We start from the raw sequence: 13328 nt of genomic DNA on the forward strand, positions 1-13328 counted from the left end.
GGCTGTCTTCCTGTTCGCCCTGCGACAGACTGGCGAACTGTTCAGTGTGTTTTTTCACTGTAATACAGCTGAAATAGGGTTCAGCCTATAAGTAGTTAGGATAATGGATGGACAGTGGTAGCATTGTACAAACCATTATGCAAATACTTTGGCTTGTGACCACATACCACAGCTAATGACTGTTCCTTAACTGAGCTCAGCTGTACTTTGTAGAAGTATACCAGCATAATTAAGTGCTCAGGCAAAAACAAACATGGTATGTCATAATGTGCATGTTATTTCTGTGACTTTAGATCCAGGTCTTTAAACAACTTCTAAATACCTTTTTTGTTTAAGTTCCATAGAGCGTTGTTATTGGTCATTATTATAAACTCTTAGTTTTCTTAGACACAACAGGAAAAAAATATCCCACGGCCACTTCTCAACACATTTCTTTTGTCCATATTTGTGCAATGTGTTCATGGTGCATGTATGGTGATGCACTATGTTGGACTGGTGCAGTTCATTGTAAACGTTAAATTATATCACAGGTAGCAGATATCAGTTTATATTAAAAGCAATAACAGTGATTAGAGTCACTGAATTCTACCTTTTTATAGAAGCATTGTGGTGCCAGGGGGTTGGAAATCAGCCAAATAACCTCTGCTTCTATCTTGTTGAATTCAATTGGCTAAACCCACAAAGAGCAGTGACTCTCACAACAACAATTGCAAAGGTCAGCTGATTACAGCCTCTACTCAATGCAGGGTTGACATTACTCATAATAAAATTAATGTCATGTGTAAATACAGTTCCTTTATATATCCGTATGTCGTTTTAAAATCACAAACACAGCTAACAATATTAGCTCGGTGGCAAGTAGCCTTCAGTATCTTTGATATCCTATTGCTGTGTGATTTATTACTACTACTGAAGTGGCACATAACCCAGGTAGCTACCGCAACTAAAACAAGGTAGTTGCAGTGGGCTAGCGTTAGTTTTTTAGAAAGAGCTTACCTCCTGATGTTTCTTTAGGTTGGAGTCTTTTGAAGCTGAGAGCAGCTTGGTTGCTGGCAAACAGAGTTTGCATCACACGGTCAGATTTCGCCCATTCCTTTCTTCTTTAAATGTGAAGTGTTGTCTGAATTTCCAAGTAAGAAATGCATTCCTGCCCGCACACTGCTGGCTCTGTTGTGCTGGCTTTGGGTCCATAGTGTACCTGACACCACCAACATTAACAGGACACTTACATTAGAGCTCCTTATTACGTGTTTTGTTTGGGTTTACGGCAATGCTAGGAATTATCAAAATTAGAGAGGGGATAGGAAGGGGATAGCCTAACATATGAAACAGGAAACACCGCTTTGTAATCCATTTATTTCAACAAAGTAACTGTATTCTAATTATCACCTTTTTAAATGGTAACTGTACAGTTAGTCATATTTTGTATTTTAAATACGTAACAGGAGATATTCTGTTACTCCCCAACACTGGTGAAGAAATTTTTTTTTTATCCTTCCTGTTTCTTTTTTCAAATGTCAGATGGCTGGTAGAAGACGATCTGTGAAATACGAAGCAGAGACAAAAGAAAGCATCAAGTCCGAGGGTAATGAAGTAACAGTAAAAGCAGCACTCTGACAAAGCCAAATGAAGCGTTCATGGCTCATGGCTCAGGCTGTTTATCGTACTGAAGAAGAATGGATGGCTGTAAATGGCTTCTGAAATGGTCAATATTACCTGTACATATAAAGAAGCAGCCCCTTTGAATATTACTGTTCCACTGAATAGCAATTATCAGGTGGAATTACTTCCATGGAGAGGCTAGTTACCGCCCTTTAGTTACTATCATAGCCATTATCCACTCTAATGACCAATCAAAAGAAAGTAAACCATATTATGATGGAGGACTCTAATGCTCGTACGTATAAAGTCTGAAGACCTTCACCCTGGTGACCTGGAAAATTGATCCATATGGAACATATGTTAAACTAAAGAGCACATGGAAATGAACTAAAGTCAAGCATGGAAATGGAAGTCACTTCAATAAACAGGTGGTGAGAGATATTCTGCTACCACACGTCTCACAGTACATCATAAATTATGACTTGATCCCTTAATGAATTTTGCTCACTTCCAAAGGAACAAACAGTCTCTGATTTTATATAAGCTTCATTTTAATGGAGAGAGACATAATATCAACAAAAAAATCAGGTCAAGCATGCTACATAAAAGTTATAAACTGTTTTTTGTGCATTAAAGTGAGTTAAAGAGCTTCGAAAGAAAAGTGCTCGATTGGACAGAGATCTACTGAGTGCGGAGGCTGTTTGAGTACAGTGAACTTACTGTAATGTCCAGGAAACCAGTTTGAGATTATTTGAGCTTTGTGAAATTGTGTGTTGTCTAAGGAGCTTGGAAAGAAAAGCGTCTGGACTTCTTTAAGTTGCTTGAAGACGTTTCACCTCTCATCCGATAAGCTTCTTCAGTTCTAGCATCAAATGGTGGAGAGTCCCAGATTTAAGCTCTGTGGGAGTAACCCGTCAAGAGGGAAAACGGGTAAATAGTAAATGGCCTGTATTTGTATAGCGCTTTTACTAGTCCCTAAGGACGCCAAAGCGCTTTACACAACCAGTCATCCACCCATTCACACACTGGTGATGGTAAGCTACATTGTAGCCACAGCCGCCCTGGGGCGCACTGACAGAGGCAAGGCTGCCGGACACTGGCACCACCGGACCCTCTAACCACCACCAGTACGCACGAGTAAAGTGTCTTGCCCAAAGACACAACGACTGAGACTGTCCAAGCTGGGGCTCGAACCGGCAACCTTCCGATTACAAGGCGAACTCCCAACTCTTGAGCCACAATCGCCGATCGCCATTGTAAACCACCGCCTCTGTTCAAAGATGGTCGCTCACAGTGCACATAGATGGCTTCTTTCACTCCTCTTTCAAACCATCTGTCCTCTCTGTCCAAAATGTGAACATTGACATCCTTGAAGGAGTGACCTTTGTCCTTTAGATGCAAATGGACAGCCGAGTCTTGTCCCGTTGAGGCGGCTCTTCTATGTAGAGACTATGATGATCTTAGACTACGATGACCTGGATGACTGAGAACCTTCACAGACATTAGAGTGGTTTAAGGATCCAGTCCCCAAGTAAGATGTTTTGTATCAAACTATCAATCACACCATACAGACATGTCAACTTGGCCTACAAGACTACCTGTAACGAGCTACGAATCCCTTTTTCAATAATCACAATTGTTTTGCTATATTTATTTGTATATATGAAAAAAAAATTTTCCAGCAAGACGCTGTGACAACTCTTGCCTGAATGCCATCCGGGATTATTAAATGAATGAAAATTGTTTTTAAAAAATCATGCAGAGCCTGATTTTTTAACTCACTCGGCACCAAATAGATTCTAAAATTCTAAATTTATCCACCATTTGTTTCTCTTCCAGACTGAAAAGCACAAGTCAGATGTTAGACACTTCAGTGTTTCCAAAGCACACATGAAAGCACGCTGAGGCTGTTCACCCATGGGAGACCGTTACACGCGAAGATCAAAACAGCATTTGGCACGGGTGAGTACATCACCGACACACACATATGAACACAAAATGCGACCGGATTCATTTCAGTTATTCATAAGTATGGAATGCAGACTTAGAGTCTCAATCAGTCATATTAGTGCGTCAGATTGTGCGCCGACTGGCTGGTCAGTCATTATGCTGTGATATAAACAGGAAGTATACGAGATTTCACAGCTTTGTTTGTGTGTGTGTGTTTTTCAGAAATGGCATTATGCCATATTTTTTGTTATTTTTATAGTGTTTGCTTGTAGATGTGGGCCGTAGCGGTGTGAGAACTCAGTCTTAAACAACCTGACACAATCTGAATTTTGCCACAGGCTATGTATCGTTTGGATGCGTCTCACAGTGGGATCTAGGACCACCGTTTTGCCACATTTGTCAAGGGACTGTCAACTTGCATCTGAAGCAGCCCAAAATCTCTAGAGTGTAAAGAACTTACACATGCACAAACACATACAGACTCACAATCCAGTATCATACAGTCAAAGCTGTGTAGAGCTCAGAGATGCTGTAGGCGTGTTTAGTGTTGGGTTCAGACAAAGAACATCAACATTCAGTGTTATGTTGCACCATCTGTCCCTGAACAGCAAAACTCCCACGTGAGGGCATCTACACACACTTACAAAGAAGCACACACAAACATAGATGGATATACAATAAGTAAATACTCTCATGTCCCCCTCACATGTTCTCATATTTTGCTAATTATCTCCCTTACGGATGCCTGATTTCCCCTCGCTTCCTCCGTCTTTTTCACCTCTGTCTCCTCTCGTCTCCCGCTGCATCTGATAGAGTCTATTTAAGGGGACTGCGCACACACACAAACGCACACACACAAACGCACACACACAAATCGCCCTCTCCCTGTTGCTCTCAGGCTGTCTTTCACTTTGGGAAAGTTGCAGCTTTCATCCAACTTTGACGACTTCACATTAATTAGCTCAGTGGTTTGTTCTTCTGCTGGAGTGTGTGCTAGTTAGCAAAGTGGTGTCTGCTGATATTTGATAAGTGGGTGTGCACTACACTTTCTCTGTGACATTTCGGTGTCTGTCATTCGGAAAAAGCACACCCACATTTTGATGCCACGGCATGAGAGACCCTTATTGGCATAATCCCCTAGTTACCAAGGGCCTGGTTTAAGATAAGGAGTAGTAGAATGGCTTTGTAATCAGTGCAAAGTTTCTTTAATGAAACAATGAACTAAAGGAATTTAATTACTTACGCTTCCCTGGTCATGAGGAGACCAGTTGTTTGGCTTTTGGGAGGCATGTTGGCTCCACTCTTCTCTAATAGTTTTCTAACTGGTCAACAGTCCTGGGTCTTTCTAACATTTTTCTTTCATGAGGGAACAAATGCTGTTGTATTAGATCCAGTGTAGTATTGCCTTCTGGATATTGAAGGCCTTCCCGGAAGTAGATTTCTGGATAGGAGCAGATGTTTGAAAATCTGTGTATAGCTTTCAGGACTGATGCAGCCTTTCCAGATGTGCAAGATGCCAATTTCATAGGCACTAATGCGACCTCCTACCATCAGGTATCTTGGCTTTTTGAAAAAAGTGTTAGTAACAAGCCGGATGATCCCTTTCCACTTTAGTAACTTTTAAAGTGAGCAATAGTTCTCCAAGTTTTTTGAAGGTTGTTGAAAGTTTTTTTGGTTCATTTTCACTCATTTTCAGTCCAGTCCTTGTACTTAACCATCTTGGGAATAATGTGTCTACATAGAACAAAAACTTAGAAAAGAACAATTTTTCAATTGTATCTTTAAACACTTTGTTACTAGCAGCCTGTTGCATAAGCACACGTTCCCATTTCTTTAAATGTTTTTTAAAAGGGGGGAAATATTCCTGTACAGACCTGACATAGGGATCGAGGGCCAGTTCTTTCAGGTGATCCATCACCAAAGGTCTGATGGAGTGAAAGGTTTGATTCAAATCATCATCAATACTGTAGAGAAGGTCAGGAGGGCAACGGTGAGTGTCCACAGCCATCTGTAAAATACGGTGCAGGCACTGTCATGGTTTGAGGCTCAGGTTCAGTCAGTTGTGTCGGAGGTCGTGTTAAAATTAATGGAATTATGAAAACAGTACAGTCAGATTTTGATTCACAATGCAATAACATCCTAAAAAAATTTAATAATTTCATTTTTACGGCATGACAATGATCCCAAGCATACTGTCAGTGTAGTAAAGACATGGCCAGATAATCACACAGTGAAACACTATCAGTCATGGATCGGCCTCCTCAGATCTCGAACCTCAACATTATTGAAGCAGTGTGGGATCATCTAAATGCAGCCAACATCCAAAGAAGAGCTTTGAATGTCCTTCAAGAAGCCTGGAGAACTATTCCTACTTAAAGAAATGACAAGAAAGCTGCCTGAGAGAGTTCAGACTGTGTTGAAGGATAAAGGTGGTCATACCAAATATTGACTTTCAAGCTCCTTGTATTGTAAAAGCTCTGTTTCTCCCTTATATAATGTATTAAGATGTATATTTGCACTTTTTAAAAAATCAGTACACTTTAATATTAAACCCTGGTCACGTTATGTTGTGGCTGCACAGTCAGCTAATGCTTGTTTTGCTCTTGTTAGCATGAATCCACGACACATATTGCTATTACATTTCACGAAATGTTTGTTTTAAGAGTCTTAGGATTCTACTGACTGTTATTAATATTATTATTGTTATTATGTCTATTATTGCAGGACCTTTACCTTTAAATACAAAGTGCTTTGAGGTGACTGTTGTTGTGATTTGGCGCCATATGACTGAAAATGAAAACTGAATTGAATTTCCGTGCAAAGAAAAACTGGCTTTATGAGTGTCACTTCAATAACTTTCAGTAATATTGCATGTATGTTTGTAGCTTTGAAGGGTTAATGAGACTACATATTACCACCACTTTTCAGTTTTATTAGTTTGCCTTAATTATGCATCAAGTGCAAGTACCACAGATCCATAAAGCCACTGCAGACTAAACAAGCTTTGCATTTCTTGGTAAACTGTGTTGAATTATGCCTGACTCTCATTCTCCTGACTTAAGGACTTCTGGTTTTCCTGTAATATTTAAATTTGGGGGTTTAAAAAAAGATGCTCCAATTCCAACCAAAAAGCACTTCCTACCTTAGAGAGACCAGCCTCCTCAAAAAACTTACCTTCTTCTGACACGTAAAATTGGTTTTTACAGAGACAGAAGTCAGAGATGCATACCCTGACATTTTAGAGTATTTTTAGTTGGTGTTTGAACAAGTCAGAGAGTCTGAGTGTCTGTTTTCCTTCCTCACTACCTCTCATGCTGCAGCTCTCATGTGATGATGAGACATTGTGTCATGTGCCCATCTGTCAGTGATGACTATGCCCTGATATCAGTACAAAATACACATATATACTAAACACATGCATGTTCTCTGTTGAGGAGGAGGAGAAAAAGGCCGTGTCTCTCAAGTTAATTAGTCTCTCTGGCACTGCGCTCCCCTCTTCCCTTCTCCAAAAGAGCACCAAGGTCAGATTACTTCTCATGATGGATCTCCGCATGTGTTCATGTCCCACTTTCTCCCGTTTTTCTCCGTTACACACATAAAGACGCACGTGCTTTCACAATGTCTTTGATCCTAAAGCCAGAATCGATTTGTTTTGTTGATGCAGTAGAGCTACCGAGTGTAATGACCTCTTCACTGTAGCTGCAGGGACAACATGTGTGTGTATGCGTGTGGCTGCAGGGATCAGCCATAATGAAGTGTGAATCCATCTGATAAAAAAAGTGTGTGAGTCGGTGAACTTCCCCAAGGGACTTACACACTGCTTTTACACAGATTACCTCTGCAAGAGTGCGCCTCTGTCTAGTTAAGCTACTTTCACTTCATTTAATCTTAATTTCCTTTTAGTTTGACGTGCAGCTTTTTGATTGTTACAAATTAAACGTGAGTTAAGGCCTCTACACACCAAACGTATAAAATTTGTGGAAATATTTCGTGCGTCAAAAATATTTTTGAATTTGCCTATTCCTAACGCTACAGAGGAGAATTAGGGCCACATTAAGAAAAAAACATATATTATTGTTCATTTTGAAATTTTGAAATTACACTAGACTCACTATTTAGAGAGTAAAAAAGTAGAAATACTGTTTTGAAAAGAAAAAAGTCAAAATGTGGAGATTTAAGTTGTCCTTTCAAGCCAAATTCCTTCCATGGCTGCTGTGCTCTGCAAAATGCCTTCACCACAGAACACCAGACGTGGCAGGCCCGCCATCAGAGCTCAGCTCTCTTCACAGATGAGAGCAGGTTCACGCTGAGCACTTGTGACAGACATGAAAGAGTCTGGAGAAACCGTGGCGATTGTTAAGCCGCCTGCAACATCATCCAGCATGACGGGTTTGGCAGTGGGTCAGTGACGGTGTGGGGAGGCATGTCCTCCTTTGTGTTGGTGAATGCCACACGGTGCTGGGTATGTGAGCAGAGGTCCCACTAATGGACGTCAGGACCGCATGGAGTCTGTGCCCGACGAGTAACCCGCTGGTGCTCGTTTTGCACGTCTCTCGGGGCGCGCCTCCTATTCCTCCTCACACACAGCAGCAGATCCTGAGCCTTAGGATGGTGTCTCCTCCACACTCTTGACACAGGATGCTACTTTGCAACCTGAATATGCCGCAGGTTATCTTTCCTAAGCGGGCAGATTGACATCTCAGAAGTTTAACTGACTTTGTGTTTTAATGCTTTTTTACAAAATCCTTTAGTTGTTTTTCTACATTAAATTAATCACATTCTCAGGCTTCAAACAGCAACATGTAGTGATGAAAAGAACCCATAAAGTGTGAGCGGTGTGTGTTCGAGGAGATGTGTGGCAGACGCTGAAGGAGCAGGTGCAGAGTGGACCGGCGGGTTCACAAAGGCGAGGAGCTGATTGGCAGGACTTTGCAGAAAGCTGACTGGCTGGCACACGCGGGAATCTGGAGTGCAGAGAGTTTGGAAACCACAGAGAAAAAAGTAGTTGTTATTACTGCTACACTTAATGGAAAAATTTGACAGAGAGTGGGTGGAAGAGCTGGAGTTAATATACTGCAGGACGATGATGTATACCTGTGTGGGGAAAGATGCTGGTGGAAGGAAGAACGTGCACAGGAAAAAGATTGATCTGAATCACAGAGCTGTATCACAATAAGTGAATGCAGATGTGCATTAATTTACTCATGACTCATGACAGTCTCTTCCACATATATCTGCATGCAACATGGCAGCTTTATATCTTTACTAGCTTCACATATGGTGACTGTCAAAACAATAAGAACAGAAGAATAAACGATACGTCAAGACCAAGTAGGAAGAAAGAGAAAAAAACTGAAAAGTAAAAGTCCAGTGAAAAAAACAACCTTACTCATAAAACTTAGGATGCTCTTTTGAAGTCGGCTTACACATATGGAGAGTTTGCTTCTGCAGAGGTTTGGTTGCTGAAGGTTCAGTTCTTGGTAGTGAATGACAGGAAACTGTACTTTCCCGTTGTTGCCAGGGAACTGGGAACTTTTACTTTTGCACGAGCAGGACCTTTCAAGCTCTACTAATCCTTCCTGCACCGCGCTGCATCTCTATGTTTGCCTGCGTTGCCCGTATGCTGCCACTTTGACGGCATCACGCTCATCACCAAGAAGCCAATTCGCTCGCTTAGTGCAGAGCCACTTCACTTCTCACTCACTCAGCTCAATTAAGGCTTAAAGCACTTGAGACAGTCATTTTCTGTAAATTGTACCGATTTCTTCTAGAGCAGCATCTGATGCACTGATTTTTAATGACTGGGTCACAACACTCTGGCTGAGGGTAGTTCTGACATTGCAATTGCTGCATCTTCCTTTACGTTTGTGGTGGCTTTTTGGCCAACCGAGGAACAAAGTGCATCACAAAGTACTTTGACGCTTCCCTTCCATTAATAGTGATTATTAAGCTTTTTTTCCACCCAGAAAGCTGACGCTGCAGTGGGAGTGGGACTGTCTCAAACCCCAACACTGGTATTTGTAGCCGCTGCCACTGTGTTTAAGTACCAGCTGAGACCATGAGCATGAGCAGTCCTATCTGAGGACTTTTGGGAATAAACTCTGAGTAACCCAAGTTCTTAAATTTATGCCTTGTGCAATCAGGCTGTCCAACACTATCTGTGGTGCTAACGCAGCCAAAAGGACAAGCTAATCTCCCTAATTATCACCGTAAGCTATTCATGATGATGATGCAGTCACTGTAGTGCTACAACAGGTTTATGGCCTTTGGATTACCCCGTACCCAGTACACTGGGGACATGGATCCCCAGGACATCTTTGTCACGGGCTGGGTCTGTGATCCAGCATTTTGGGTTCAGTTTGTATTGTTGACTTATGTTATTGAAGATATGTTAAGTTCTGGTTGTTGCTATTATTTATTAGGATCTGAGTTTCCTTGTATTTTGTCATTCATTGTTTATGTTAAGTTCATTTAGATATTAGCTCCTAGATTGTTTTAGTTTTTGTTCTTTGCTTGTTAAAGCCATTTGTGTCTTCGCCCCCTGTGGTTAAGTCTTTCTTGTTGGCTCATGTCTTAAGCTGTCATGTTTCATGTCTGCATGGTTCATTTGTCAAGTATGTGTCTTGTCTGCATCCCGTCATGTTTCCTGTTTATTTTGAAAGTCTTGTTTCCATGTTCTATGTGCTAAGTTTACACTTCCCCTGCGGTCTCATTATGATTTTTTGTGGCAGCTGTTTCCTCATGTGTTTCCACTTCCCATGATCACCCCTTGTGTGTCTGTGTGTTTCCGTTCAGTCTTCGTCAGATCGTCTGTACTATTTTCCCCATGTCAAGTCATAGTTCAAAGATCATAGTTACTGTCATAGTTCACAGTCATAGCAGTCACAATCGTCATAGTTTCCTACTCAGTCTGTCTCTTCGTCTGTGTCTGCTCCTGGGTCCTCCTCACTCTTGTTCTTATCGCTAAAATGGCCTGTATTTGTATAGCGCTTTACTCAGTCCCTAAGGACCCCAAAGCGCTTTACACTACATTCAGTCATTCACCCATTCACACACACATTCACACACTGGTGATGGCAAGCTACATTGTAGCCACAGCTGCCCTGGGGCGCACTCACCGAGGCGAGGCTGCCGGACACTGGCGCCACCGGGCCCTCTGACCACCACCAGTAATGGTGGTGGTCAGCGCACCCCCTCTGGGTGCAAACCATGAGGAACTATCATTAGCCCTCTGACCACCACCAGTAATGGTGGTGGTCAGAGGGCTAATGATAGTTCCTCATGGTTTGCTTCATGTTTGGGCTCATTGCCAATAATTTATGTGTTTAATGCATATCGTTAGCTTCATAGCATAAGTGCCTAAGTCATTGACTTAGTCCAATGACTTAGGCACTTATGCTATGAAGCTAACGATATGTACAGAAGAGAAGATGACAAGCATGTGCCTGTATAACTCTCTGGCCAGCGAATGTAACGCAAATACCTTCAGGACTTGACGTCATTTCACATGCGTGTTCATCAGGTTTTGATAGGTTGATTGGGGTTTTTTGTTGGTTTTTTTGCTCTTAGTCAGCATTTACAGTATTTACATTTTCTTGTGCTATGTTGTCCTATTCTTGTGAAAATATGTCATATTCAACAGTCAGGCTTTCCTATTGGCTAATTTTTGAGTCATTTTCCACTTATTATAAGCCTATTAACAGGAAGCGATTGGTCATGCACAACAATGCCTCTAAAAGAGCCATTAATCAGCCATTTCATTAACTTTTCACCTACTTATTACTCTAATCAACCAATCACATGGCAGAAATTCAAGACAACCTGCTGAGGATTAAATTAGACATCAGGATGAGGAAGAAAGGCGATTTACTGTAAGTGGTTTGAATGTGTCGTGGTTGTTGGTGACAGACGGGCGGTCTGAGTATTTTTAGAAACTGCTGATCTATACTCAGATATCAGCTATCTGCTACACCCCTTGCCCCACAGGCTAAGTCAGCAAAGCGTAACTAATAAAACCACTGGTGAGTGTAAAGAGCCAATGTGTTACTAATATGCATGCTTAAAGCAGCTTCTAAGTGTCTGAATATATGTTCCTTTTCCTCTTGGCTGAATTCCTTGTAAAGAAAGTATAGCAGCAATTATTTGCTGCTATACTTTCAATTATTTGAAAGTATAGCAGTTGCTATACCAGGAAAAAGTATCCAAAATGTATCTGCAGAGGAAGTGCTCTTATTACGAATCATTTCAGTGAGGGAAATGCGGCATTAGTCAGCTCAGCCCTGACAGGGCTGCAGACCAAAAACAGCTGCTGAGTCTGGTTTAGGAAGCGTTCCTCCCTCTAATCAAGTGTTTTTCTTTAAGTGGGCAATCACTTATTAATTAGCAACTCCCAAGCCATAGCGAGCTCTCCTGACAGGCTGCCAAAAGAAAGATAATCAGAGTATATGGGCCTTTCAACTTTGGGGAACACAGTTGACAACCCATCACCGCACCCCCTCTGGGTGCACAAATCCAAATTAGCTCTCGTCACACCCTCTTGAATTTTTATGTCGATAGCAGACGCATGTCCCCATGACTGCCGGCCAAGATTCTGCAAATGTTTTAGGTGAAAAAAAGTCCATTATTCATTATCTGAATTCTCCACAGCGGTGTCAAATGGTAGAAATATAAGTGAGCGTCCTGCATTTGGGTGAAATTCCTCACCGGTGGGCAAATACTGAGAACTGCAGATTCATATAAGTCAATGCATTGGAGTTGATGCTGGAAGATCAGGTTAGAAACAGCCTTCAACTCACTTTTACCTCAATCTTAAAACGTAGTAAACATGAAGTACTGACTGTCTCAGTACCACAGTCACACGTATACCCACAAACTAATTGCTCTCCTTCAGGCTGTCTATCAAACAGCGCCTGGCTTTTTAATGACATGCTAATAAGGCACTAACGACAGAGGGAAAAAAAGCCTAACAAGCTTTGCAATTAAAATGGCCGAAAAAATTTTCCTCCTCCTCTTCAGTCCTTCTTCTCTTCCGCTCCTCCCCAGGCGGGGGGTTGCCGGGCGTTTTGTCAGCCCTACTTGGTTTAAGTAGTTTTTATAATGGAGGCTGCCACATCAAGAAAGCGTCAGGAAGGATGCGAGTGCACATGAGAGGAGAGAGAGTGTGTTAAGTGTGTCCTTTTTGTTTCATTTCCAATAATGTTCCTGTATGAGAGAGAAGGGCTGTGTCAGAATGCTGAGTAAAAGTCTCTGGAGGGTTGCCTACACACAAACACACACGCACACACACCGTGTGGGCGCACGGACACCCACTCGCAGTTTTTGTGCATTTACACACAAAGCTGTGCACTCTGGTCCTCCCACTCGCTCTGCTTTCTTCTTCACCTTAGAGTCTTCGCAATAATGCGAAAGGACAAGGTCTCTGAAAAATTCAAACGGGAGCGGGAAGAGGAAGAAAAAGGAAAAGAGATGGTCCCCGTCACGAGAGGGATGAAGGGTCACCCCGTGTCCGCGTTGTTAACATAAATTATCGAACGCGTCTCCCCTGTTGACTGTCAAGCTGCTGCCCATCCACCCTCTGCCCCTCATTAAATATGAACGTGAAGCCCTTGCGGTGTGCGTTGGGGGAATGTAAGTGAAAAGTGGCCAAAACATGAACTTTCAGCATATGCTGTATCCTCTGTGATGCTTTCATTGCTTGTTGCGACCAAATTCAGTCAACAAGGGAGCCAATTTTCAAGAGTGTGGGCTTTTTTTCTCTTGGTGAAGGAAAATTGGAT

At 41.9% G+C, this 13328-nt stretch overlaps 1 protein-coding gene across 3 annotated transcripts in view; it reads left to right on the top strand.

The window, feature by feature from the left end:
- Positions 1-13328, top strand: part of htr2cl1 (5-hydroxytryptamine (serotonin) receptor 2C, G protein-coupled-like 1) — a 151514-nt gene that overhangs the window by 45669 nt on the left and 92517 nt on the right. For all 3 annotated transcript variants that reach the window (XM_026162609.1, XM_026162610.1, XM_026162611.1), the window contains exon 2: positions 3442-3564. The gene's annotated coding sequence lies outside the window, so the exon portion shown is untranslated. The remainder of the gene's footprint in view (positions 1-3441; positions 3565-13328) is intronic.

The sequence above is a fragment of the Astatotilapia calliptera genome, chromosome 3, assembly GCF_900246225.1.
Source record: "Astatotilapia calliptera chromosome 3, fAstCal1.2, whole genome shotgun sequence".
NCBI lineage: Eukaryota > Metazoa > Chordata > Actinopteri > Cichliformes > Cichlidae > Astatotilapia > Astatotilapia calliptera.